At 40.2% G+C, this 27,454-nt stretch overlaps 1 long non-coding RNA gene across 1 annotated transcript in view; it reads left to right on the forward strand.

Moving 5' to 3' along the window:
- LOC123333696 overlaps positions 1–27,454 on the forward strand; it is a 60,607-nt gene that overhangs the window by 20,477 nt on the left and 12,676 nt on the right. The gene's annotated exons all lie outside the window — the stretch shown is intronic.

Here is a 27,454-nt window from a genome sequence, read left to right on the forward strand (position 1 = left end):
TGAGGAATGCTGATTCAAGGAGAACATTCAATAGTTCAAACCAAAGCTGAAACACAGTCCCAGACAGAGTGGAGTAGGGCCAAATGTGAAGCCAGAGTGAAGAAGTTGTTTGTTGTCTGGAAAAGGGCTTTGAAATGGAGCAAAGTTTCTGGATAACCATTTAAAATCACCTGGTCAAAATGCTGAGAACAAGAAAACAGCACCAGCTGCAGTTTTGAGTGATTTGAAGAAGGTTTCTGCTCAAGGCAAGCAGAGGTGGAAATTCATAGGTTTTAACTCAGGTCTTTGGAGAAGGCAATGGCACCCCACTCTAGCACTCTTGCCTGGAAAATCCCATGGACGGAGGAGCCTGGTAGGCTGCAGTCCATGGGGTCGCTAGAGTCGGACACAACTGCGCGACTTCCCTTTCCCTTTTCACTTTCATGCATTGGAGAAGGAAATGGCAACCCACTCCAGTGTTCTTGCCTGGAGAATCCCAGGGACAGGGGAGCCTGGTGGGCTGCCGTCTCTGGGGTCGCACAGAGTCGGACACGACTGAAGCGACTTAGCAGCAGCAGCAGCAGCAACTCAGGTCTTGTGTTAGCCAAATTTGTCTGTTTTGTCATTTGACAGTAATGGTGACACTGACCTCAGTTGTTAAGGGGAGAAACTCGTAATTCCCCTGGTTCAGAGTGGGTTAAGGAAAATGGCAAGGAAGCATCAGAAGGTTCACATTCCTGGTGGAACAGCAGTGTCTGATGGCATTTTAACCCTTCCCCCCCTTTCAACCTAGAACTAGATGGATGGACAGAGAAATTGCAATGGAATATCTAAGAAGTACCAGAGCAATCTATCTGACTAATGAAAGATCAAGATGAGGCTTCCCGGGTGGCTCAGTGGTAAAGAATTCACCTGCCAATGCAGGAGACACAGGTTCGATCCTTGATCTGGGAGGATCTCACAAGTCTCGAAGTTACTAGGCCTGTCCAAGTGCCACAACTATTGAGCCTGTGCTCTAGAGCCCAGGAGCTGCAATTGCTGAGCCCACATGCTGCAACTCCTGAAGTCTTGGCACCCTAGGGCCTGTGCTCCGCACAAGAAAAGCCACTGCAGTAAGCCCACGCACAGCAACTGGAGAGTAGCTCCTGCTCGTAGCAACTAGAGAAAGACCATGCACAGTACCAAAGACCCAGAACAGCCAAAAATAAATAAATTAAATTAAATTACAAAGGAAAAAATGATCAAGATGTGTTTCATGGAGGCTTGAACCAGAAAATTGGTGAAAAAGTAGTTTGATTTAGATCTACTTCTTGCACTCTTTTTCCTTTCTCCTTAAGGATGTTTTACAAAGGTATTGTGGTAAGTGCTAATTGAGTAGTACAAAGAGTACTTATTTACTTTAGAAAGTTCAAAGGAGCAGAGGTCACAGTGGGCCAGAGCAACTGGGGAAATAGTGACTAGAACTTGGACTTGTAGGATGGGTGGGATTCAGATTAAGTGGAAGTAGAGAGAAAGGAGGGGCTTGTTGGGTAGAGGGAGATGCCAAGTACAAAGTAAGCAGAAAGCACAAGGCCACCATGACTTATTGCTTTAACAGATGAAAAAATTGAGGCTTAGAGACACTAAGGAATTTGACCAAGGATATATAGCTCCTGAATTACTCTATAGGGAACTAAAGTAAAGCTGTGCTGTGCTGTGCTTAGTTGCTCAGTCATGTCCGACTCTGTGACCCCATGGACTGTAGCCCACCAGGCTCCCCTGTCCATAGGGATTCTCCAGACAAGAATACTGACTGGAGTGGGTTGCCATGCCCTCCTCCAGGGGATCTTCCCAACCCAGGGATCAAACACAGGTCTCTTGCATTGCAGGTGGATTCTTTACCATCTGAGACACCAGGGAAGCCCGTAAAGCTACTTAAACCAAAGTCCACATTCCTTCCTCCAGACTCCAGGTTCACAAAGCTGATAGACACGTAAACAACTGTAACATAACACATGTTTTTGAATTGAAGGTCATTTCAATACTTTTCATTTTCATTTAGTTATACTTGTCCTGACATGTCAAAAAATAGGAACAGCATTACTTTAGTAGAGAAATGCTTATTTTGTGAATAACTCAATAACTCATATGGTGCATTTATTCCCATTAACTCAACACATTAACTCCTATGGTAGAGAGAGTCTTCCAAGAGGAATAATGGTAAAATTATGTGGTCGAAAGAACAAACTGGTGATTTTCTGAGGATGAAGTTATGACAAAATAGAAAGAGAGGGACAGAGAGAGAGAATAGAAACTTCCAGATAGGAAAAGGAGTACATCAAGGCTGCATATTGTCACCCTGCTTATTTAACTTATATGCAGAGTACATCCTGAGAAATGCTGGGCTGAATGAAGCACCAGCTGGAATCAAGATTTCCAGGAGAAATATCAATAACCTCAGATATGCAGATGACACCACCACCCTTCTAGCAGAAAGTGAAGAAGAATTAAAGAGCCTCTTGATGAAAGTGAAAGAGGAGAGTGAAAAAGTTGGCTTGAAGCTCAACATTCAGAAAACTAAGATCATGGCATCTGGTCCCATCACTTCATGGCAAATAGATGGGAAACAGTGGAAACAGCAGCTGACTTTATTTTTGGGGGCTCCAAAATCACAGTCATGAAATTAAAAGATGCTTACTCCTTGGAAGGAAAGTTATGACCAACCTAGTTGGCATATTCAAAAGCAGAGACATTACTTTGCCAGCAAAGGTCCATCTAGTCAAGGCTATGGTTTTTCCAGTAGTCATGTATGGATGTGAGAGTTGGACTATAAAGAAAGTTGAGTGCCAAAGAATTGATCCTTTTGAACTGTGGTGTTGGAGAAGACTCTTGAGAGTCCCTTGGACTGCACGGAGATCCAACCAGTCCATCCTAAAGGAGATCAGTCCTGGGTGTGCATTGGAAGGACTGATGCTAAAGCTGAAACTCAAGTACTTTGGCCACCTCATGCGAAGAGCTGACTCATTTGAAAAGACCCTGATGCTGGGAAAAGATTGAGGGCAGGAGGAGAAGGGGACAACAGAGGATGAGATGGCTGGATGGCATCACCGACTTGATGGGCATGAGTTTGGGTAAACTCCGGGAGTTGGTGATGGACAGGGAGGCCTGGTGTGCAGCAGTCCATGGGGTCACAAAGAGATGGACACAACTGAGCGACTGAACTGAACTGAACTGACAGAAAGAAAGGAGAGGTGGAACTGTTTAGCTCAAGGAATGAAACTGGGTCCTTTTCGTGATGTGGATAAAACTAGACTCTGTCATACAGAGTGAAATCAGTCAGAAAGAGAAGGACAAATATCATATATTAACACATATATGTGAAATCTAGAAAAATGGTACAAACGAACCTATTTGCAGAGCAGGAATAGAGACGCAGATCCAGAGAACAGATGTGTGGACACAGTGAGGTTAAGGGGAGGGTAGGACAAACTGGGAGAGTAGCACTGACATATATGCACTGGAAGTGTTAGTCCCTCGGTCCTGTCAGACTCATCTGTGACCCCATGGACTGTGGCCCTCCAGGATCCTCTGGATTTCCCAGGCAAGAATACTGGACTAGGTAGCGGTTCCCTTCTCCAGGGGATCTTCCTGACCCAGAGATTGAATCCTGGTCTCCTGCATTTCAGGCCGATTCTTTACCATCTGAGCCAGCATATATACACTGTGCTGTGCTTAGTTGCTCAGTCGTGTCTGACTCATTGCGACTTCATGGGTTGTAGCCTGCCAGGGTCCTCTTTCCATAGGGATTCTCCAGGCAAGAATACTGGAGTGGGTTGCCACACCCTCCTCCAGGGGATCTTCCCAACCAGGGATCAAACCCAGGTCTCCCACACTGCAGGTAGGTTCTTTACCTTCTGCGCCATCAGGGGAGCCCATGTGTAAAATAGACAGTTGATGGGAACCTGCTATAAAGCACAGGAAACTCAGCAAGGTGTTCTGTGACAATCTAGAGGGGTGGGAGGGGTGCTTAAGAAGGAGGGAATACATGTAACTGATCCACATTGTTATACAGCAGAAACTAACACAACATTATAAAGCAGTTATACTCCAATAATACAATTTTTTAAATGTTCTGAATTAAGCTGATACTCCTTTTCTGCTCAGAAATACTTCAGGTTTTTAGAAATAAAAGTTTTTGTCAAAAGCAGTTTAACACTGGTGTTTGTGAGGTATGTGTTCCTCTCCCATGTTTCAAATCTAGACAAATAGACCACCCAGAAAGGATTACTATTGACCTTGGTGAGTGCAGGATCTAAGTTACTGTTACCATCTGGTCTTCTATCCTTTGTGGAATAAAGTGGTGAATCAGCAAATCAAGCAAGTAGGCAATGTACAATAGGAAAGATTAACCTTCTCATTTAACACCACCATTACAAAGTCTGTGTGCTCCTGTCTTCGGCTAGCTTGCTAGGCTGAGCCTCTTGACAACGGACTTGGTATTTGACTGATTAACTGCTTAATGATCCATGAACTAAAAGGAATTATCAATTCAATTCTCTGCCTGTGCCTACTTAGATAAATAAATAAAAGATACTAGGCGGTTGACAAGGACAAAATATCTTTAGGATAGCTGCCATTGCCCAGGGAAAGGAGTACAAGTAGCTGTAGTGGTGTGTCAGTTGCTCAGTCATGTCCAACTCTTTGCAACTCCATAGACTGTGGCCCACCAGGCTCCTCTGTCTATGGGATTCTCCAGGCCAGAATACTGGAGTGGGTTGCCATTCCCTCCTCCAGGGGATCTTCCCAACCCAGGATCTCAGGTCTCCTGCATTGCAGGCAGATTCTTTATTATCTGAGCCATTAGGCAAGCTTGCTATCTCTACTGGTAGCTAGAAGTAGAGTAACTGGCTATTTGACTCTTCTGATACTTTTGAGATAGAGAAGCCCTTGGGCAGTTTCTGGCAGAGCCCTTACCACACTATATTGAAACTGTCTGTGTATAGCTTTGCCATCCTCAATAGGCTGAATCCTTGGAGGCAGTGACTGTATTAATCCTTACTTATATTCCCACTTCCTTGTGTGTGTGCCCATCCAGTGTTGAGTGAGTAAAATAGGTAGATGGATGGAGACAAATTATCACACTCCTCATGGATAAACAGCTCAAACCTGGCAGTGGAAAGTTTCACATTAACCTGGCAGTGGGAGAAAATTAACCCTGCAAAGAATTAATTTTCATGAGGCATCTCAGGAAAACTGACCAAGGAATGTGTTTTGGCAATCAATGGTTAATCTATTGAGAAACTTGTTTTCAAGGAAGGCAAGTCACAAGTGAGGGTGTTTACAGCTTTTTTGCTTTTAATTTTAAATAACAGTGCTGCAGAATGCACTGAGCTCTGGGATGGTGATAACACAGAAAAGGCCTGGGAGGATCCCCTCCAGACATCTGGAGCATCTGCCTTTTGACTAGTTAATTTTTCAGACCATCTGGAATGCTTTTAAAATACTGTCTCCTGGAACAGTATTCTGAACTTTCTCTTCTCTTTTGTTCTACAAGTGTTCTGTCTCTTTCCCCTCCCTGCTCCCTCCATCCCATTCCTGTGTTCTTACATATAAAGTTCCTAGACCCAATTATTGCCTCTGTCTTCATTGCCTTGGAGGAGGAATGGGACAGGGTAGAAAGCCAAAGTATCCCAAGAGCTATTTCTTGGCTTTGTTTCTAAAATCCTCAGCTCTGTAAGGGAAACAGATAGTTATGGGTTCATCTAAAATGTATGATGAACAGGACTGGAGAATAACATTCCCTCTAGTACAAGAAAAAGCTTCTCCAGGCTGGGGAGATGTAGGACAGGGATCCCTCTGGGATCTAATGCCTGATGATCTATGATGCAGCTGATATAATAATAATGGAAATAAAGTACACAATAAATGCAGTGTGCTTGAAATCATCCTGAAACCATCCCCTCTCTCTGGGCCTGTGAAAAAATTATCTTCCACAAAACTGGTCCCTGGTGCCAAAAAGATTGGGGTGGGCTTCCCTGGTGGCTCACCAGTAAAGAATCCGCCTCCCATGCAGAAGATGCTGGTCCAATTCCCGGATCAGGAAGATCCCCTAGAGAAGGAAATGACAACTCACTCCAGTATTCTTGTCTGGAAAATCCCATGGACAGAGGATCCTGGTGGGCTACAGTCCATGGGGTCGCAAAGAGTCGGACATGACTTAGTGACTAAACAACTACAGCAACAAGTGGGTAGACCCCAGAGAGAGAGGTCTGATACTCTGCCTTCTGGGAAGAGACCCAGAGAGATGGCAAGACCCCTGACAGATTTAGGGGAGTAGAGAGTATCTACACCTTGCAGGAAAAAAAGCAGAGCCAGAGAATAGGACTTAAGAAGTGGTGGATCAAGGCAAGAGAATGCCATAGTTCTTAGGACAATCTGTTGGCAGAAACATGATTCACAAGGGGGCCCAGAATATATGAGGGAATTTGCCAGCCTTTACATAAGAGGAAGTGAAAGTTCAACAGACACTTGAATGGACTAAGAACTGAGGACCAGGCTGAAACATGGAATTGCAGTAGAAACCTGTGGGACAAATGATGTTTTCCTGCAACTTGATGTCTCTCTCCATGTAAGTTTTTCAGGACTGATCTACATGTCTGCTGCAAGAGGGAAGGAACCTTAAACTGATGAGCTTAAGTTGTCTTTGCTACCATCTACTTGTGAACTTAAAAGGGAGCTCTAACCTCACCCATACATTTTTTTTTCTCTAGAATTTCCCTTTGAATAACAGGAATAAGTCAGGTCTTTTTTTCCCTCCAAGAAGTCAAAACATGTTTTTAGCACTATGTAATGAATGACCAGGACACCTAATTTGTCATTCTATAGACATTATGTTTCGTAAGCCAAGTATTGCATTGTCTATGGCTCCAGCACAGTGCCATGTCCAGCTCCTAGAACAAAAACCACATCCACATTGGGTGAGATTTTAAATTCCTAGCACAAAATGATTTCTGAGAAAATGTAGTAGGCAGATTTGAGTTCCCAGTCTCTGTAAAACAATGTCACCAGGATTTAAGTTTCACTGTAATCTAATATTAATACCAAGTACCAACTATACTCATAAGAGTACTATTTCAAGTCACACTTAGTACTTCTTGGTAGTCTGCATTAAATCAAGACTATTATCAACACATAAAGAAGTCATTTCTGAGATGTGTCTCTCCTGGGCCTCTCCCAAAAGTTATTTAGTAATGGAAAAGTATTCATCAACACCACAAAAATAAGATATGTGTGTGTGTGCACACATGTGTACTTAGTCGTGTCTGACTCTTTGTGATCCCACCAGGTTCCTCTGTCCCTGGGATTTCCCAGGCAAGAATACTGGAGTGGGTTGCCATTTTGTCATTTCCTATGCCAGGAGATCTTACTGACCCAGAGATCAAACCCAAGTCTCCAGCATTGGCAGGTAGATTCTTCACCACTTTGCCACCTGGGAAGCTTGTACAAAAATAAGATGGTATTATTCAAATGTGTGTTTCCATCAGCTTCATTAAAAAAAAAAAATCCAAGTGATTTGATTTTTTTGTAAAACTTTTTCTATAGTTTCTTAGTTATGTCTTCAAAATGATAAGAAATATGTGCAGTTAGATTTCCATTTCCAAATGGTCATTCCTGACTGGTACACATCATTTCTGCTCAAACAACTGACATGCTTCTATAAGTTGTCATTCATAAACATTTTTGATTCCAGGAAAACTTGTTTACTTAATACAAGCTACATTTCACAACAGCATGTCCTATAGTCATAAATTAATCCTTGATGACAAATAATGTCCTTTCACAGTTGACTATGTGTTATTTTTTGGGAAGGTACCAACAAAATTCCTATATTCCCATTATTGCCTTAAATTGTATTTGGTTGTCTCAGGTATACATTAGTTTGCAAATGAATTATGTAACCATCTTTGATTTTTTTTTTAAAGGTGAAGTTTTACCTTGTTTGGTCGCTAATTCAAATTGACCCTAAAACAAAGCGTATATCACCAAAAATTTTAAAAATAAAATAAAATAAAAAAAAAAAGTTAACATACAAAGAGTTATGTATAGGAAAGCTGAATTTAGGAAGGCAAATCTTCTCATCCCAATGATATTGTAGGTTATGAGCAACTTGGCGCTAGTGGTAAAGAACCTGCCTGCCCATGCGGAGAAGTAAGAGACATGGGTTCAATCCCTGGGTCAGAGAGACTCCCCTGGAGGAGGGAATGGCAGGTCACTCCAGTATTTTTGCCTGGAGAATACCATGGAGAGAGAATCGTGGTGGGCTACAGTCCATGAGGTTGCCAAGAGTTAGACATGACTGAAGCAAATTAGCATGCATGCTGTAAGATTAGAACTTCAGTTTTCTTGGTTCGTTATATTACTTACACACATTTTTCTTTTTGTAAAGGCATGCACAAAACAAATGAATCATGCCAGTGTCTCTGTTACCCAGGATGTGTTCTCTAACTTCTATATGAACACTAAGCTTCATGGCTGGAGAGGTGTTTTAAGTACGGCAAGCAATTAATTAAAATACTAAAATGGGCCTAGTATTTCCAGATAGTTCAGGATTTTTAACATAAACCAGACATGGAGATTACTATTTAAATGAAATATAGTTGACTTACAATATTACATTAGCTTCAGGTAGACAACATAGTGATTCAATATTTTTATAGATTACACACCATAGAAAGTAGTTATAAAATATTGACTATATTCTCCATGACTTTATAATCCTGTGACATGTATTTTGTAACTGGTAATTTGTATCTCTGAACTCCCTTCACCTATTTTTATCTCCTCCCCTACTTCTCTCCTCTCTGGCAAATCATCTAGGAATTCCACTCCTGACTATTTAATCAGAAAAAAATGAAAACACTAATTCAAAAAGATAGATGCACCCCAGTGTTCACAGTAGCATTATTTACAAGAGACGTAGAGGATTCTAACATTAACTTGCCAGTCTTTCAATGACAATTAATTTTTAAAAATTGCTTTCACATATTGCAGGCAACAGTTTGTGGGCAATTAAATCTGCCTCTGGCTCTTGAGTCAACAGTTAACAATTTTCAAGTGGCTGGAGATCTTTGATTTAAGAGAAGAGTGCTTTTATTTTTTAAGATTCCAATGTAAGTTTTTGTCTTTCTCTGTCTGACTTCTTCCACTTAGCATAATGCTCTCAGGTTCCATCCATGTTGCCACAAATGGCAGGATTTCCTTCTTTTTATGGCTGAAGAGTATTCTATTGTGTGTATATGTGTGTGTAGAAATATATTTATCTGTTTTCTTTATCCCTTTATCTGTTGATGGATACTTGTGCCCATGTTTTAACTATTGTGCACAATGCTGCAATGAATGGGGGGTACAGAAATCTTTTCTAGATAGTGATTTCATTTTCTTTGGAAATACACCCTAGAAGTAGAATTGTTGAATTGTATGGTAGTTTTATTTTTAATTTTTTGAGGGGTTTCCACACTATTAAACATAGTAGCTGCACCAATTTACATTCTCACCAACAATGCACAAGTGTCTGTTTTCCCTCCACATCCTTACTAAAATGTGTTATTTCTTGTCTTTCCTGATAACAGCCATTCTAACAGGTATGCAGTGATACCTCATTGGGCTTTTGATTTGTATTTCTCTGATTATTAGTAGTGTTGCCCATCTTTTCATGTGTCCTCTTTTAGAAAAATGTTTATTTGGTTCCTTTGTTCATTTTAAAATCAGATTGTTTAACCTTTCAATTGAGTTGAGTTCTTTATATATTTTATGTATTAGTTCCTTATCAGATACATGATTTTCAAATATTTTCCCAGTCCCCTAGGGTGCCTTTTAATTTTGCAGATAGTTTCCTTTGCTGTACAGAGGCTTTTTTGATATAGTTCCACTTGTTTGTTTTTGTTGCATTTGCTTTTGGTGTTAAATCTAAAAAATCATTGCCAAGACTGCTATCAAGGAGTTTGTGTGTGAGTTCACCTGCTGTGTCTGACTTTTCGTGACTCCATGAACTGTAGCATGCCAGACTTCCCTGTTCTTCACTATCTCTTAGAGTTTGCTCAAACTCATGTCCATTGAGTCAGTAATGCTATCTAACCATCTCATACTCTGCCACCCCCTTCTCCTTTTGCCTTCAATCTTTCCCAGCATTAGGGTCTTTCCCAATGACTTGGATCTTTGCATCATGTGGGCAAAGTACTGGAGAGTCAGCTTCAGCATCAGTCCTTCCAATGAATATTAAGGGCTGATTTACTTTAGGATTGACAGGTTTGATCTCCTTGCAGTCCAAGGGGCTCTGAAGAGTCTTCTCTGGCATTACAATTTGAAAGCATCAATTCTTTGGTGCTCAGCCTTTTTTATGGTCCAAGTATCACATCTGTACATGACTGCTGGAGAAACCATAGCTTTCTATGATTTTTTTTATATGGACGTTTGTTGGCAAATGATATTTTTGCTTTTTAATTTGCTGTCTAGGTTTGTCATAGCTTTCCTTCCAAGCCACAAGCATCTTGTAATTTCAAGGCCACAGTCACTGTCCACAGTGATTTTGGAGCTCAAGAAAATAAAATTTTTCACTGTTTACACTTTTTCCCCTTCTAAAAAGCAGAGATATTACTTTGCCAACAAAGGTCCATCTAGTCAAGGCTATGGTTTTTCCAGTGGTCATGTATGTATGTGAGAGTTGGACTGTGAAGAAAGCTGAGTGCCAAAGAATTGATGCTTTTGAAGTGTGGTGTTGGAGAAGACTTTTGAGAGTCCCTTGGACTGCAAGGAGATCCAACCAGGCCATTCTAAAGGAGATCAGTCCTCAGTGTTCATTGGAAGGACTGATGCTAAAGCTCAAACTCCAATACTTTGGCCACCTCATGGGAAGAGTTGACTCATTGGAAAAGACCCTGATACTGGGAGGGATTTGGGGCAGGAGGAGAAGGGGACAGCAGAGGATGAGATAGGTGGATGGCATCACCGACTTGATAGACATGAGTTTGAGTGAACTCCGGGAGTTGGTGATAGAGAGGGAGGCCTGGCATGCTGTGATTCATTGGGTCACAAAGAGTCAGACACGACTGAGTGACTGAACAGAACTGAACTGATGGGATTGAATGCCATGATCTTAAGTTTTTGAATGTTGAGTTTTAAGCTAGCTTTTTCACTCTTCTCTTTCACCCTCATCAAGAGGCTCTTTAGTTCCTCTTCATTTTCTGCCATTAGAGTGGCATCTGCATATATGAGGTTGTTGATATTCTCCCAGCAATCTTGATTGCAGCTTATGATTCATCCCGCCTGACATTTTGCATGATGTACTCTGCATATAAGCTAAATAAACAGGGTGACAATATATAGCCTTGCCATACTCCTTTCCCAATTTTGAACCAGTCCAGTGTTCCATGTCCGGTTCTAATTGTTGCTTCTTGACCCACATATATATAGGTTTCTCAGGAGACAGATAAAGTGGTCTGGTATTCCTCTCTTTAAGAATTTTCCACTTTGTTGTTCTCCACACAGTCCAAGGCTTTAGCATAGTCAATGAAGCAGAAGTAGATGTTTTACTGGAATTCCTTTGCTTTCTCTATGATCCACCAAATGTTGGCAATTTGATCTCTGGTTTCTCTGCCTTTTCTAAATCCAGCTTGTACATCTGGAGGTTCTTGGTTCACGTATTGCTGAACCCAGGTTGAAGGGCTTTGAGCATAACCTTACTAGCATGCAAAACAAGCACAATTGTCTGGTAGTTTGGACATTCTTTGGGACTGCCCTTCTTTGGCACTGGAATGAAAGCTGACCTTTTCCAGTTCTGTGGCCACTGCTAAGTTTTTCAAATTTGCTGACGTATAGAATGCATCACTTTAATAGCATCATCTTTTAGGATTTGAAATAGCTCAGCTGGAATTCTATCACCTCCCCTAGCTTTGTTTGTAGTAATGCTTCCTAAGGCCCACTTGACTTCACACTCCAGGCTGTCTGGCTCTAGGTGAGTGACCACACCACAGGGGTTGCCTGGGTCATTAAGATCTTTTTTTGTATAGTTGTTCTGTGTTTTCTTGCCATCTCTTCTTTCTTTATGCATTTATGAAGGAGCTTACTCCATTATATTTTCTTCTAAGAGTGTTGTGCTTTCAGGTCTTACATTCAAATCTTTATCTCATTTTTAGTTGCTTAAAAAAAAAATAATAAGATAGAGAGAAGTGCTTTTCTTTCAGCTTTATTCCCCAGCTATTCAATTCACTACAAGAGTATCCTAGACATTTCAAAAGATACCAGGTTGCCAGAGGCGTTGCTTCCAAAAAATTTCACAATAGTCCTTTTCCCCTCTCTGCTTCCTATTAGCAATAAGCACAACTCAGCTCACTGTGGTGAAGTGAGTGTGATGCCATGCCAAGTTCTTGTTTCATTGAGGTCCCTGGGTCATATCAAAGGTCATGTGATGGACTTTGGATAACTGGAAATGCTTCTTTTTGCAAGGACAGATGTGTCAGCTTTATGAACCCTGTCATAGAGAGGGCTGGGAGGTACTGCTCTTAGCAGGCCTTAGTTGGGGATGAGGCTGAGGCCATACTGCAGCTACTCAATATGCCTTCCTGAAAAATACACTACCCTCTTCCTTTTTTGATTTTTCAGCAGTTTTCCATCACTGTCTTGAAAAACTTCCTAGCATGACATGTGAGTCCCACTTCCCAACCCAAATTGGCTGTTGATTTTCCTTTGATGTGTCCTCTCCTATCTTTTCATCCTTCACTCTATGTACTAGTCAAAGGTGCAGCTTTTTGAACTATCACTGTTCCATGGCTTTGTATACACTGTTTCTTCTGCTTTGAAAGCCTTTCTTTTTTGCCATATGTACACTGATAGGCTGACTACAACTTGTCATTCAAAACTTTGTTTTATTAGCTCCTATTGATAAATTTACTTTAATCAGTTAGGTGTTACTGTATTTGCTTCTCTCAAAGATCTTGAAACTGTTCACTTTTTTGTTTTATTTTCACCCCCACAGACTGTGACTATCTTCTCCATATCTCTTTATCCTGTCAGATATACTGTGAACTGCTGGAGGGTAAGAATGCTATCTTTTCTCTCTGTATTTCCAGTTTTAGCACAGTGATTCTAGATTAATTGTAGATCTTCCTAAATGTTGGTAAATGCTAAGAGTCTCCACAATTTTTCAACAAATCATTTAATAAATATTTGAGTATTAAATGCAAAACTCCCTCTTGGATATGATACAAAGGTAAATAAGACTCCTATTTTTCATCCTAGGGGATTAAAATCTTATAGCAATGTGCAAGCAGACAGACTTTCACAGGACTTGAGGCTATGTTGACCTCTACAGAGTAGGCCTCCACAGTATTTTAAATATGAATTTATTCTAACATTTAAAATAGAGTTATTTATATAGAAAACCTAAAATTTCATTTCTTCTGTCAAAAACTGGGGGAAAAAAAATAGAGTCACTGTGTTGTTTCTCTCATGGCAATGTTGGACTAAAGGCGAGAGATAGTCTCCACTTTGATGGGCAGTTGAATACACAGCTGATTATTCCAAGTATCTGTTGCTAGTTATCATCTGACTCTAGGCCAATTTCATCCCTTAGTCATCTCCCAGTCTCTGTGAACCAAGCTTCTATGAAAACAATATGTGGCTCATCTGAGTAGGAAAATGAATAATCCTAAGTGAAAGGAATGGATTTGTAGGTTAAAGTTGAATATTATATGGAAAACTTGGTATTGGCAGAGGTGAGAGGTGATGAAGAAAAGCTTTTTGTGTATATAACTAATTTCTGCTGTTGCTTTGTGGTAATCCACCTAAATTACAACTTTGGGATTTCTTAAATGTGCATAACCACAAATATCTAGCAAATCAAGATTTCAACTGCAGCTGAAAGCTAAGGCTTTCTCTGGCTGACAGTGTAGACAGCCATTTATATTCAGAGCATCATTTTAATTCCTTAAATAAAAGCAAAGGAACTGACCTGCATTTTTTTATGTTCTTAAGATAGGGTGAGAAGAGAAAGACATTTCTTACTGCAGTGGATGCTGCTGCCAGCCTGCCCACATCCCCTGCACTGAGTGGGCACATCCATCCCCCAGTAGCACTGAGCGTCACCACTAAGGGTACCCAGTAGCACTGAGCGTCACCACTAAGGGTACCCAGATGCTCTTTCTCCAGAGAACTGCCCTCTGAGAGAAGCCATCCCTCCCCCAAGATAGTCCGCCACCAGTAACTGACAGGGACTATACAGTTCTGGCTCCCTTGCCTCAAAGTGCAACTAAACCGTGGTATAATTCATGCTCCAGAACTCCTTGTGGGACATAGACTGAAGCTAATTCCAAGTGAGATCAGATCCTTACTTTCTTCCCCTGTTCTATGCAGGAGATGAGGGATTGATCCCTGAGATGGGAAATCTCCTGGAGGAGGGCATGGAAATCCACTCCACTATTCTTACCTGAAGAATCCCATGGATAGAGGAGCCTGGTGGGCTACAGTCCATAGGGTCGCAAAGAGTCGGACATGACTGAAGCGACTGAGCATGCATGCATCCCACTTCTCTTCTCCTGAGAGCACATCTTCAATAAGTTGCTTTCATAAAAACCTGTCTCAGAGTCTGCTTTTGGGAACCTGAGTGAAGACACTTATCAACTCAGGAGATCCATCTGGTTCCTAGTACAAGGACTAGGTGGGTTCAAATACTCCGCAAATGTCTGAAAAAGGCAAGACTCTTTGTCTAGCCTGACACCTCTGCATCTAGGCCCCGATCAAGGACTCCCCCTAACTTGCATCCCCATTAGAAATTCATTCTGCTCTGGAGGCACCAGACACTCACCAGATCAAGGTACAGTAACCAATCATGTCAAAAACATATAGGGCTGCCTCAGCCATCCCCGCCCGCCAGCAAATATAGATTTCTCTATAGATTCCATGCAGAAACAACCTACGAAAAAGCCCAATTCTCAATTCTGGGTAATATAAAGAAAACAGAGCAAGAGAGAGGAAAAGAGTATCAAGAAATAAGGTCAAAATAATCAGAAGTTCTTGTAAACATTAAGAAAGACTGATTCTATAAATTTCCACTTTATCTGAAACACTGGCAATCCCATATGTAGCTCTAAGACTCTAATTGTTGACACTTATTTTTCTTGCTTAATAATAGCTAAATTTAAGATTAATATGCAGAATGGTAAGTATGTTTTTCTGCTTGAGACTCCAAAGGTATGGATTCCAACAGTGCTGCAATATACTAAGGTGGTCTCAGATATTAGAAATGGAGGCAAGCTGCCAACTGTTATGTTTTCAAAGATTCCATTTTTAGACAAGATGAAATTGCTTTTGCATGTGAAGATTCAGGGCAGTGCAAAATGAAACCGACAATAATAGACAATAATGATACCCTTAAACTGAAGAATTTCCATTTTGAGAAATGATGGAAAAAACTTGAGAACTAATCTTTAAAAAAAAAATCACCACCAAACTATAAAATGAAGAATGTTGTAGTTGTGAGAGAGCAACCAACAGTAGTAAGGAAGGGAAAAATAGTGTTTTAAGAGACAGGGAGGATTATATCAATTTCTAGTTTAAAGTACTTGCTGTTTACTGAATTAGGCCTTTTTTATGAATCATCTAAACCTAAATGGAGAAGCCTTGGAACTTTATTTTACCCTTCTTCCTTATTTTATTGAATGAAATATTCTTTAAATTCTATAGCTCTTAACAATTTTCAAAAATTTCACACATATGATTTCATTTAATAACCCTTTTCCCTCCTATTCCCATATTGTCCCTTCCCCTTCCCTCCCCCCACTGGTAACTTCTAGTTTATTCTCTATACCTGTGAGTCTGCTTCTTTTATTATTATTATTATTCATTTAGCTTGTTATATTTTTTAGATTCCACATATAAGTAATGTCATACAGTATTTGTCTTCCCCTGTCTGACATATTTCACTTAGTATAATGCCTTCTGAGTCCATCCATGTTGTTGCAAATGGCAAAATTTCATTTTTATGGCTGAATAATATTCTATTGAATATATATATACATACACACACACACACACACACACATATATACACACACACACATACCATGTCTTCTTTACCCATTTATCTGTTGATGGGCACTTAATTTGCTTCCATATCTTAGCAATTATAGGACTTCCCTGTAGCTCATATGGTAAAGAATCTGCCTGTAATGCAGGAGACCCTGGTTCAATACCTGGGTCAGAAAGATCCCCTGGAGAAGGAAATGACATGCCACTCCAGTATTCTTGCCTGGAGAATCCCCAAGGACAGAGGAGCCTGGCAGGCTATAGTCCATGGGGTCGCAAAGTGTTGGACACAACTAAGCGACTAACACACACGTCTTAGCAAATATAAATAAAGCTGCTGTGATCATTGGGGTGGATGTACATACTTGAATTGGTGTTTTTATTTCTTTAGGCTATATATCCAAGAGTAGAATTCCTGGATTATATGGTAGTTCTATTTTTCAATTTTTTGAGGAAGCTCTATACTGTATTTTACTTTAATTGACTCAGAAATCTGGATTTTGATTGGGTCCCATGAGAATTCTATACAAATGCCTTGGAGATTATCTTTTGCAGCTTGTCTGAAGGAGTGTATATCTGGGGGCACATGACGGTAGAGTAAGGAACTGTCCTAGAGTTTTACATAAATTCTCTAGGTTGCACCTAACAGCAGTCCAGTTTGTGGTAATCATTAAGCCTAGTCTATGGATTAGAAAACTGAGGCCCGGAATTTTAAGTCATTGATTGTTTTGACCATATCATAGGCAAAGTCTGAGTCTAACAAGTTATAGGATGGACCAACACTGGAAATACTGGCCTAATTTTCCCATCCTCTATCTCTACCCTTTGGGGTAAAGGGAATATCTTGCCAAAGGGATTCTGTTGGGAACACTTTGGCAGTACAGTCAGAGATCCCTTTGATTTAGGTCTAGAACTTTGTTTATAAATAGAAGGCAATATATCGGAGAGAAAGAAAATAAAATTGAGTTCAGATCTCAGGTCTTCACATTACTAGCTGTGGAAACTTACCTAAGTTACCTTAATATAGTTAAGCTCAGTCCCAAGGGACATATAATACTCAATTCATCAGTTCAGTTCAGTCACTCAGTCATGTCCAACTCTTGGCAACCCCATGGACTGCAGCATGCCAGACTTCCCTGTCCATCACCAACTCCCGGAGCTTGCTCAAACTCATGTCCATTGAGTCAGTGATGCCATCTAAACATCTCATCCTCTGTTGTCCCCTTCTCCTGCCTTCAATCTTTCCCAGCATCAGGGTCTTTTCAAATGAGTTAGTTCTTCACATCAGGTGGCCAAAGTACTGGAGTTTCAGCATCAGTCCTTCCAATAAATATTCAGGACTGATTTCCTTTAGGATTGACTGGTTTGATCTCCTTGCCGTCCAAGGGACCCTCAGAGTCTTCTCCAACACCACAGTTCAAAAGCATCAATTCTTCGGTGCTCAGCTTTCTTTATGGTCCAATTCTCACATCCATACATGACTACTTGAAAAACCATAGTTTTGACTAGATGGACCTTTGTTGGCAAAGTAATGTCTCTGCTTTTTAATATGCTTTCTAGATTGGCCATAGCTTTCTTCCAAGGAGCAAGCGTCTTTTAATTTCATGGCTGCAGTCACTATGTAGTGATTTTGGAGCCCAGGAAAATAAAGTCTGTCACAGTTTCCATCATGTCCCCATCTATTTGCCATGAAGTGATGGGACTGGCTGCCATGATCTTAGTTTTTTGAATGTTGAATTTTAAGCCAGCTTTTTCACCCTCCTCTTTCACTTTCATCAAGAGGATCTTTAGTTCCTCTTTGCTTTCTGCCATAAGGGCGGTGTCATCTGTGTATCTGAGGCTATTGATATTTCTCCTAGCAATCTTGATTCCAGTCTATGTTTCATCCAGCCTGAATGGGGTGGTATTATTACTTACTTCATAGGGTGGTATTTAAGATTAAAATAATGCATGTAATCTTAGACCAGTGTCTAGAAAATAGCAAATTTTCATTGATGGTAGGAAAAAAGTAAACACGTTGACCTTTCTGGCATTTCACTTCCTTCAGGTCTCTAGTGATGTTGAAAGCGTTAGTCACTCAATTGTGTCCAACTCTTTGAGACCTCATGGACTGTATCTGGCCATGTTCCTCTGTCCATGGGATTCTCCAGGTAAGAATACTAGAGTAGGTTGCCATTCCCTTCTCCAGAGAAACTTCCAGACCCAGGAATCAAACCTTCCACCTTGCAGGCAGATTCTTTACAATCTGAGCCATGAGGACACCCCCTAGTGATGTTGACATACCACTAATATGATCTTCTTTTTTGGTTACCACCATTTAAATTTCTGTTTTCTACCAAAGTAGGAGTTCTTCATTGCTTAATTTATATTTATTGAGATGGCTGGATGGCATCATAGACTCAATGGACATGAGTTTGAGCAAACTCCAGGAGATAGTGACGGACAGGGAAGCCTGGTGTGCCGCAGTCTATCAGGTTGCAAAGAGTTGGATATGACTTAGCAACTGAACAACAAGTATTTCCCTGGTGGCTCAGACGGTAAAGCATCTGCCTTCAATGCTGGAGACCTGGGTTCAATCCCTGGGTGGGGAAGATCTCCTGGAGAAGGCAATGGCAACCCCCTCCAGTATTCTTGCTTGAAAAATCCCACAGATGGAGGAGCGTGGTAGGCTACAGTCCATGGGGTCGCAAAGAGTCAGACACAACTAACTTCACTTTCACTTTAGACCCCTTGGCCATCCTGATGTCCCTCTTAAAACTTAGGGTGACATATTTTTAAATGTGTTCATTTTAAGTAAGAATATCTGGGGAAGAAAATGTGCATTCTTTCCCTCAGAGTTCTCAGTCTTATTTGAGAAGAGATTAAAGCACAAAGTGAGAAAATACCTCCTTGCAAGCCTGCAACATGGAGTGTGTGTGTATGTACATGTGTGAGTGTCGGTGTGCACACACAGAGGGTGCAGTTACAATAGAATTTGGTTTCTAAGGACTGAAAAGAGAAAATAATGAGAACAGTTAAAATGGAGCTATGTTATTTGGTGATATTTCTTCCATTATTAAGATGTTAGTTTATGTTTCAAGAACCTAGCTGGATAAAGTATGAACACTGATTCATGTTGAAAATTCTCCAGGAGAAATAGGCTCCAGCTGTATGGGGGCAGGGCCTTTTCTTCAGGAAGATTTCCTCTGGTGATAGGAAGAAAAAAAAAAATGTTGACATTTCCCTCTAGTGGCAGAAAGGAAATGAAACTCACTGAGAAGGTAAGATTAGAGGTCTTCAGTGAAGTGCAGTGACATCCTTCCTTCCTTCTTTTTGAGTACAATAATTGGTTGTTAATTATAAGCTATGCATTGCCCAGACAAGGAATCTTCTGCATCAGAGAATTTGTAACTGAACTGGGAAAGTGAAAGTCACTCAGTTGTGTCCAACTCTGTGTGACCCTGTGGCTATACAGTCCATGGAATTCTCCAGACCAGAATACTGGAGTGGGTAGCCTTTCCCTTCTCCAGGGGATCTTTCCAACCTAGGGATTTAACCCAGACCTCCAGCATTGCAGGCGGATTCTTTACCAGCTGAGACACAAGGGAAACCCAAGAATACTGGAATGGGTAGCCTATCCCTTCTCCAGTGGATCTTCTTGACCCAGGAATCGAACCAGGGCCTCCTGCATTGCAGGTGGATTCTTTACCAACTGAGCTGTCAAGGAAGCCCCATGAACTGATCAGAGAAAAAGAGAAACCTGACTACTGAATGGTTCCAAGACAATTTTGTGAAATAGGTGAAAAAATAAGGGATGATGTTCCTTTTTACCATGACTGAGCTTTCACTAGGTATCCATCTAATGATAACAGAATCTACTTCCCCTTAAGTTTTACCGCCAAGAATATTCTGGTCCTTTCTTGCTTTTACCTTCCTCTCCTTCCAAGGCCTTAATGCCTCATGGTTCTCTTTTTACCTTAGTACTCCTGTCCTTCTTCAGTGATCCACAATACCTTGTACTATCACTGACTTCACTGAATTATTTTAAAATTGCCCTATAGTCAAAGCTATGATTTTTCTAGTAGTCAAAGAAGGCTGAGCACTGAGGAATTGATGGTTTTGAACTGTGGTGTTGGAAAAGACTCTTGAGAGTCCCTTGGACTGCAAGGAGATCAAACTAGTCAATCTTAAAGGAAATCAACTCTGAATATTCATTGAAAAGACTGATGCTGAAGCTGAAGCTCCAATACTTTGGCCACCTGATGTGAAGAGCCAGCGCATTGGAAAAGACCCTGATGCTGGGAAAGATTGAAGGTAGGAGGAAAAGGGGACTGCAGAGGATGAGATGACTCAATGGATATGAATTTGAGCAAACTCCAGGAGATAGTGAAGGACAGAGAAAGCTAGCTTGCTGCAGTCCGTGGGGTTGCAAAGAGTCAGACACAACTAAGTGACTGAACAACAACTCCTATCCTTCATCAGTGATCCACAACACCTTGTACTATCATTGACTTCACTAAATTATTTTAAAATTGTATGTTTTTTGTCTATTTCTCCCCACTCCCACTTAATTTTTAACTCCTCACAGGCATGATCTAAATTTTATTCATCTTTGAATCACAAGTATCTCGGGGTCCAGAACTCAAAAAACATTTGTTGAAATAAAGCATGTACATGCCAACAAACCATTAAATGAATAAGTTTAAAAATAATTTGATAATTTAACAAGCCTACTATTTAAACATATTAACTACATTTGATTTTATCAGGAAAATTGTGGGGAAAATACTTGAATTTATTTATTTATTTTTTTTTTTATAAATTTTATTTTATTTTTAAACTTTACATAACTGTATTAGATTTGCCAAATATCAAAATGAATCCGCCACAGGTTTACATGTGTTCCCCATCCTGAAGGGAAGCTTGAATAAAAGAACCATAGAAAATGAGTGTGAGATTGTTCCTTCTGTAGTTTTCCAGAATTTAGCCTATTTAAAACTATGTTTGAAAAATATGTTTGAGGGTGATCACATGGTTGGAAGGACTCAGGGACAGCTCTGTACACATTAAATAGCATCATGCAAAGATTGCTGTTGAATTGCAGTTCTTTCATGGTGGGGAGAATAGAAGGAAACCTAAGGCTTAAGAAATCTTACTCTCAGAATGAGAATGACATTCAGAACCTGAAACTAGCAACTGCTCCCCTTTCAAAACTTCATTTCCTCTAACTTCTTTTTCCTACTGAGAAAAAACTGATTATTTCTGATAGTCATAAAGATAGGGATTTTATGACCCAAAGAATAGCAAAAATGAAAAATGATTAAATCATATGTGTAAATGAGAAGAAGAAATGTCATTCATGGTTATATCTGTCAGGAAAAAGCAGTAGAGAAGGCTTCCCTACAAGAAGTAAATGTAGAAGAGACATATATTTTCACATTCTAGATGAAGACACATGACTCAAATATAGGACATATTTATATTTTAAATGCAAACACTCCTATATCAAGATCATCGTATGTGAGAGATACCTATATAGCCACAAAAATAAGCTGAGAACTTTTACTTTTAAGAAGGATGTAGTAGATCAAGGCAAGACAAAGGCCTCACGGTGAAAATTAGGAAATGTTGGATACATTACAAAAAAATCATTTTCAAAGCATCAGAGAGATATGGTAGCAAAGAGAAAAAGCAAAGAATTATTAAAATTTCAGCTCCTTTTTTGCATTAATTGACAGTTCAGTTCAGTTCAGTTGCTCAGTCATGTCCGACTCTTTGTGACCCCATGAATCACAGCACTCCAGGCCTTCCTGTCCATCACCAACTCCCAGAGTTCACCCAGACTCATGTCCATCGAGTCAGTGATGCCATCCAGCCATCTCATCCTCTGTTGTCCCCTTCTCCTCCTGCCCCCAATCCCTCCCAGCATCAGAGTCTTTTCCAATGAGTCAACTCTTCGCATGAGGTGGCCAAAGTACTGGAGTTTCAGCTTTAGAATCATTCCTTCCAAAGAAATCCAGGGCTGATGTCCTTCAGAATGGACTGGTTGGATCTCCTTGCAGTCCAAGGGACTCTCAAGAGTCTTCTCCAACACCACAGTTCAAAAGCATCAATTCTTCTGCACTCAGCCTTCTTCACAGTCTAACTTTCACATCCATACATGACCACAGGAAAAACCATAGCCTTGACTAAACGGACCGTTGTTAGCAAAGTAATGTCTCTGCTTTTGAATATGCTATCTAGGTTGGTCATAACTTTCCTTCCAAGGAGTAAGCGTCTTTTAATTTCATGGCTGCAGTCACCATCTGCAGTGATTTTGGAGTCCAAAAAAATAAAGTCTGACACTGTTTCCACTGTTTCCGCATCTATTTCCCATGAAGTGATGGGACCGGATGCCATGATCTTCGTTTTCTGAATGTTGAGCTTTAAGCCAACTTTTTCCACTTGAAGAAAGTAGGGAAAACCACTAGACCATTCAGGTATGACCTAAATCAAATCCCTTATGCTTATACAGTGGAAGTGAGAAATAGATTTAAGGGCCTAGATCTGATAGATAGAGTGCCTGATGAACTATGGACTGAGGTTCGTGACATTGTAGAGGAAACAGGGATCAAGACCATCCCCATGGAAAAGAAATGCAAAAAAAAAAAAAAAAAAAAAAAAGCATTATTTGACAAGCTAACTCTAAAAATCATACAGAAATGCAAAGGACCCACGTATAAATCAATATATTTGTAGTAGATAGATTTTCAGCAAAAAGAATGAAGGTGATCTTTAACTCACATTATACATCGAAAATTAACTTAAAGCAGATCATATACTTACATGTCAAAGTGAAAACAAAACTCCTAGACCCAAAATTAAATTAAATCTTCATGACTTCGGGTTAGAAAGTAGATTCTTAGATATGACATCAAGATCACAAGTGACAAAGGAAGAGAGGAGGAAAAAAGGGACTACATCAAAAGTGAAAAAACAAAAACAAAAACAAACAAAAAAACTCTTTGTGCTGCAAATAATACCACCAAGAAATTGAGAGTACAAGTCACAGAATAAGAGAACATATTTGCAGATACTACAAGATACCTGCACCCAGAATATATAAAGAAGACTTACAACTCAACAATAAAAAGAACTGAATTTAAAAACAGACAAAGAATTTAAGTGGACACTTCTCTAAAGATATATAAATGGCCAACAAGTTCAACATCATCTGTCATTAATGAAATGCCATCAAAACCACACTTGGCTGCCACTTCCACATATACTAGGATGATTATACTCTAAAACACACAGTAGCGACCAGGGTTGGCAAGGATATGGAGAAACTAGAGCTCTCAGACATTGCTAGTGGGATGTGAAAGGGTACAGCCACTTTGGAAAATAGTCTGAGTTCCTCAAAAATTAAACATAGAGTAACCATATACTCTTGCAATTACACTTCTAATGTATGCCCAAGAGAAAGGAAAACATACAAAATGTGTACACAAATATTCATGGCAGCATTACACATAATAGCCAAAAAATGGTAGCAAAATATTCATCAAATGATGTGTGAAGAAATAAAATGTGGTATATCCTTCAATGGATTATTACTTAGCCATAAAAGGAATGAAATGCTGATACATGCTGCAATACAGACGATCCTTGAAAACATCCCAAGCTAAGCCAAAGAAGCCAGTTACAAAAGTTACGAAATGCTACAGATTGTACAATTCTATGTGTATGACATTTCCACACTAGGCAAATCCACAGGGAGAGAAAGTATATTCGTGGTTTCCTGGGAGTGTAGGGGAGAGAGAATGGGAGTTTCTTTAGAGGGTGATGAAAATATTTTGGAATTATAGCACTGACACTTGCACAACTTGATGAAAATATTAAAAACTATCTGTACACTTTAAAACTGATTTTTATGGCATATGAATCTCATTTGAAAAGTCAATAGCAGTCTAAATCATCTCATTCTTCCAGGATAGATCAGTAAATCTGATGTATTTCTGAGGCATGTTGGACAGAGAAATCTGTGTGATCTGAATCTTAATGACATGGTACTCTGTGGGGCTCAGAAAACTGCATCTCTGAATGTGGCATTGACTCTGTCTTTTTTTAACTAACTGTGCTCTTCTCTCCCCCACTGCTAACCTCTGGGGACTGCAGGACCCAGCAGAAGGGCACAAAGCAGTCTTTCCCAATCCAGGTTCCCCATGGGGGAGGCCTGGCACTTTTCTCCATACAAGGGCAGTTTCTTGTGTCAAACTCATCCATTAAGAGTGACTCAATCAAGGATTATCCTAAGGCCCATCTTTCTTTCTGTATGTGGGTGAACAGGGCAAGAGCCTTCTGATAGAGGGCTAAGAGACCTACTATCTATGGAGTCATTTGCAATAAAAATGGGTAAAATCAGATGAAAAGATGAATTTCTCATTTGCATCCCACAGAGGCAAACAGGAAATCCTTCTGATGGCTATCTAGCTAACATGTTTTAGCTTAGTGATGACGCACCCTCCATTCTCTGGTGTATTTCTAGCAAGCACCCTAACCACAGCCTAAGTCCACGAGGGCTTCCAGGTCTTGATGATTCCCTGTTATCCCCTTCCTTCCATCTCTCAGGTTGCCTGAAATCTGACAAGGATAGACTAATAAGATATAAATGCTACAAATGGTTTGCTAGAAAAAGTGATGACACAGGGGAAACAAAAACCAAATGCTTTCTATTACAATAAGTTAAGAATACACCTGAAAACAGGGCCTCTAAGGCAACTGAAAAAAAAATTTTTTAATGACCTATGTTAAAACCAGAAAATAATTACTTTTATATTTTTTTATTTAATTTTTAAATTTTAATTGGAGGCTAATTACAATATTGTATTGGTTTTGCCATACATGAGCATGAATCCACCACGGGTATACATGTGTTCCCCATTCTGAACCCCCCTCCCACCTCCCTCCCCATACCATCCCTCTTGGTCATCCCAGTGCACCAGCCCCAAGCATCCTGTATCCTGCATCGAACCTGGACTGGCGATTCGTTTCACATATGATATTATACATGTTTCAGTGCCATTCTCCCAAGTTATCCCACCCTCTCCCTCTCCCACCGAATCCAAAAGACTGTTCTATACATCTGTGTCTCTTTTGCTGTCTCACATACAGGGTTATTGTTACCATCTTTCTAAATTCCATATATATGCGTTAGTATTCTGTATTGGTGTTTTTCTTTCTGGCTTACTTCACTCTGTATAATAGGCTCCGATTTCATCCACCTCATTAGAACTGATTCAAATGTATTCTTTTTAATGGCTGAGGAATACTCCATTGTGTATATGTACCACGGCTTTCTGACCCATTCATCCTCTGATGGACATCTAGGTTGCTTCCATGTCCTGGCTATTATAAACAGTGCTGCAATGAACATTGGGGTACATGTGTCTCTTTCAATTCTGGTTTCCTCGGTGTGTATGCCCAGCAGTGGGATTGCTGGGTCATAAGGCAGTTCTATTTCCAGTTTTTTAAGGAATCGCCACACTGTTCTCCATAGTGGCTGTACTAGTTTGCATTCCCACCAAAAGTGTAAGAAGGTTCCCTTTTCTGCACACCCTCTCCAGCATTTATTGCTTGTTGACTTTTGGATCGCAGCCATTCTGACTGGCATGAAATGGTACCTCATTGTGGTTTTGATTTGCCTTTCTCTGATAATGAGTGATGTTGAGCATCTTGTCATGTGTTTGTTAGCCATCTGTATGTCTTCTTTGGAGAAATGTCTCTATACAGATCAATGGAACAAAATAGAAAGCCCAGAGATAAATCCACACACCTATGGACACCTTATCTTTGACAAAGGAGGCAAGAATATACAATGGAGAAAAGACAATCTCTTTAACAAGTGGTGCTGGGAAAACTGGTCAACCACTTGTAAAAGAATGAAACTAGAACACTTTCTAACACCATACACAAAAATAAACTCAAAATGGATTAAAGATCTAAACAAAAGACTAGAAACTATAAAACTCCTAGAGAACATAGGCAAAACACTCTCCGACAAAAATCACAGCAGGATCCTCTATGACACACCTCCCAGAATAGTGGAAATAAAAGCAAAAATAAACAAATGGGACCTAATTAAAATTAAAAGCCAGAAAGAAAAACGCCAATACAGTATACTAATGCATATATATGGAATTTAGATAGATGGTAACAATAACCCTGTGTACGAGACAGCAAAAGAGACACTGATGTATAGAACAGTCTTATGGACTCTGGGAGAGGGAGGGGGTGGGAAGATTTGGGAGAATGGCATTGAAACATGTAAAATATCATGTATGAAACGAGAAAAAAAAATAAAATTAAAAGCTTCTGCACAACAAAGGAAACTATAAACAAGGTGAAAAGACAGCCTTCAGAATGGGAGAAAATAATAGCAAATGAAGCAACTGACAAACAACTAATCTCAAAAATATACAAGCAACTCCTGCAGCTCAATTCCAGAAAAATAAATGACCCAATCAAAAAATGGGCCAAAGAACTAAATAATTACTTTTAAAGAATTCTAAGCTGCTATCACTTAAAAAAAATTCTTAATTGGAGTGTAATTGCTTTACAATGTTGTGATGGTTTTTTCCATAGAACAATGTGATAGCTCAATGGGTAAAGAATCTTCCTGCAATGCAGGAGACACAGAAGAGATGGTTTCAATCCCTGGGTCAGGAAGACCCTCTGGAGGAGGAAATGTCAAGCTACTCCAGTATTCTTGCCTGAAAAATTCCTTGGACAGGGTCACAAAGAGTCAGACATGACTGGGCGACTAAACAGAAACCAGCCATAAGTATAAAAGCAGAGACATCACTTTGCCAACAAAGGTCTGTATAGTCAAAGCTATGGTTTTTCCAGTAGTCATGTATGGATGTGAGAGTTGGATCATAAACGAGGCTGAGTGCCTAAGAATTGATGCTTTCAAACTGTGGTGCTAGAGAAGACTCATGAAAGTCCCTTGGACAACAAGGAGATCAAACCAGTCAATCCTAAAGGAAACCAGTCCTGAATATTCATTGGAAGGGCTAGTGCTAAAGTTGAAGCTCCCATACTTTGGCCACCTGATGTGAAGAGCTGACTCACTGGAAAAGACCCTGATGCTGGGAAAGATTGAGGGTGAGAGAAGAGGGTGACAGAGGATGAGATGATTAGATAGCATCACCAACTCAATGGAGATGAGTTTTCACAAACTAGGAAATAGTGAAGGACAGGGAAGCCTGGCATGCTGCAGTCTATAGGGTAGCAGAGTTGGACACAACTTAGTGACTAAACAACAACTATATATATATATATATATATATATATATATATATATATCCCTTCTCTCTTGAGCCTCCCTCCCCCTTCTCCCATCCAACCCCTCTAGGTCATCACAGAGCACTGGGCTGGGCTCCCTGTGTTATACAGCATA

The sequence above is a fragment of the Bubalus bubalis genome, chromosome 5, assembly GCF_019923935.1.
Source record: "Bubalus bubalis isolate 160015118507 breed Murrah chromosome 5, NDDB_SH_1, whole genome shotgun sequence".
Taxonomy (NCBI): domain Eukaryota; kingdom Metazoa; phylum Chordata; class Mammalia; order Artiodactyla; family Bovidae; genus Bubalus; species Bubalus bubalis.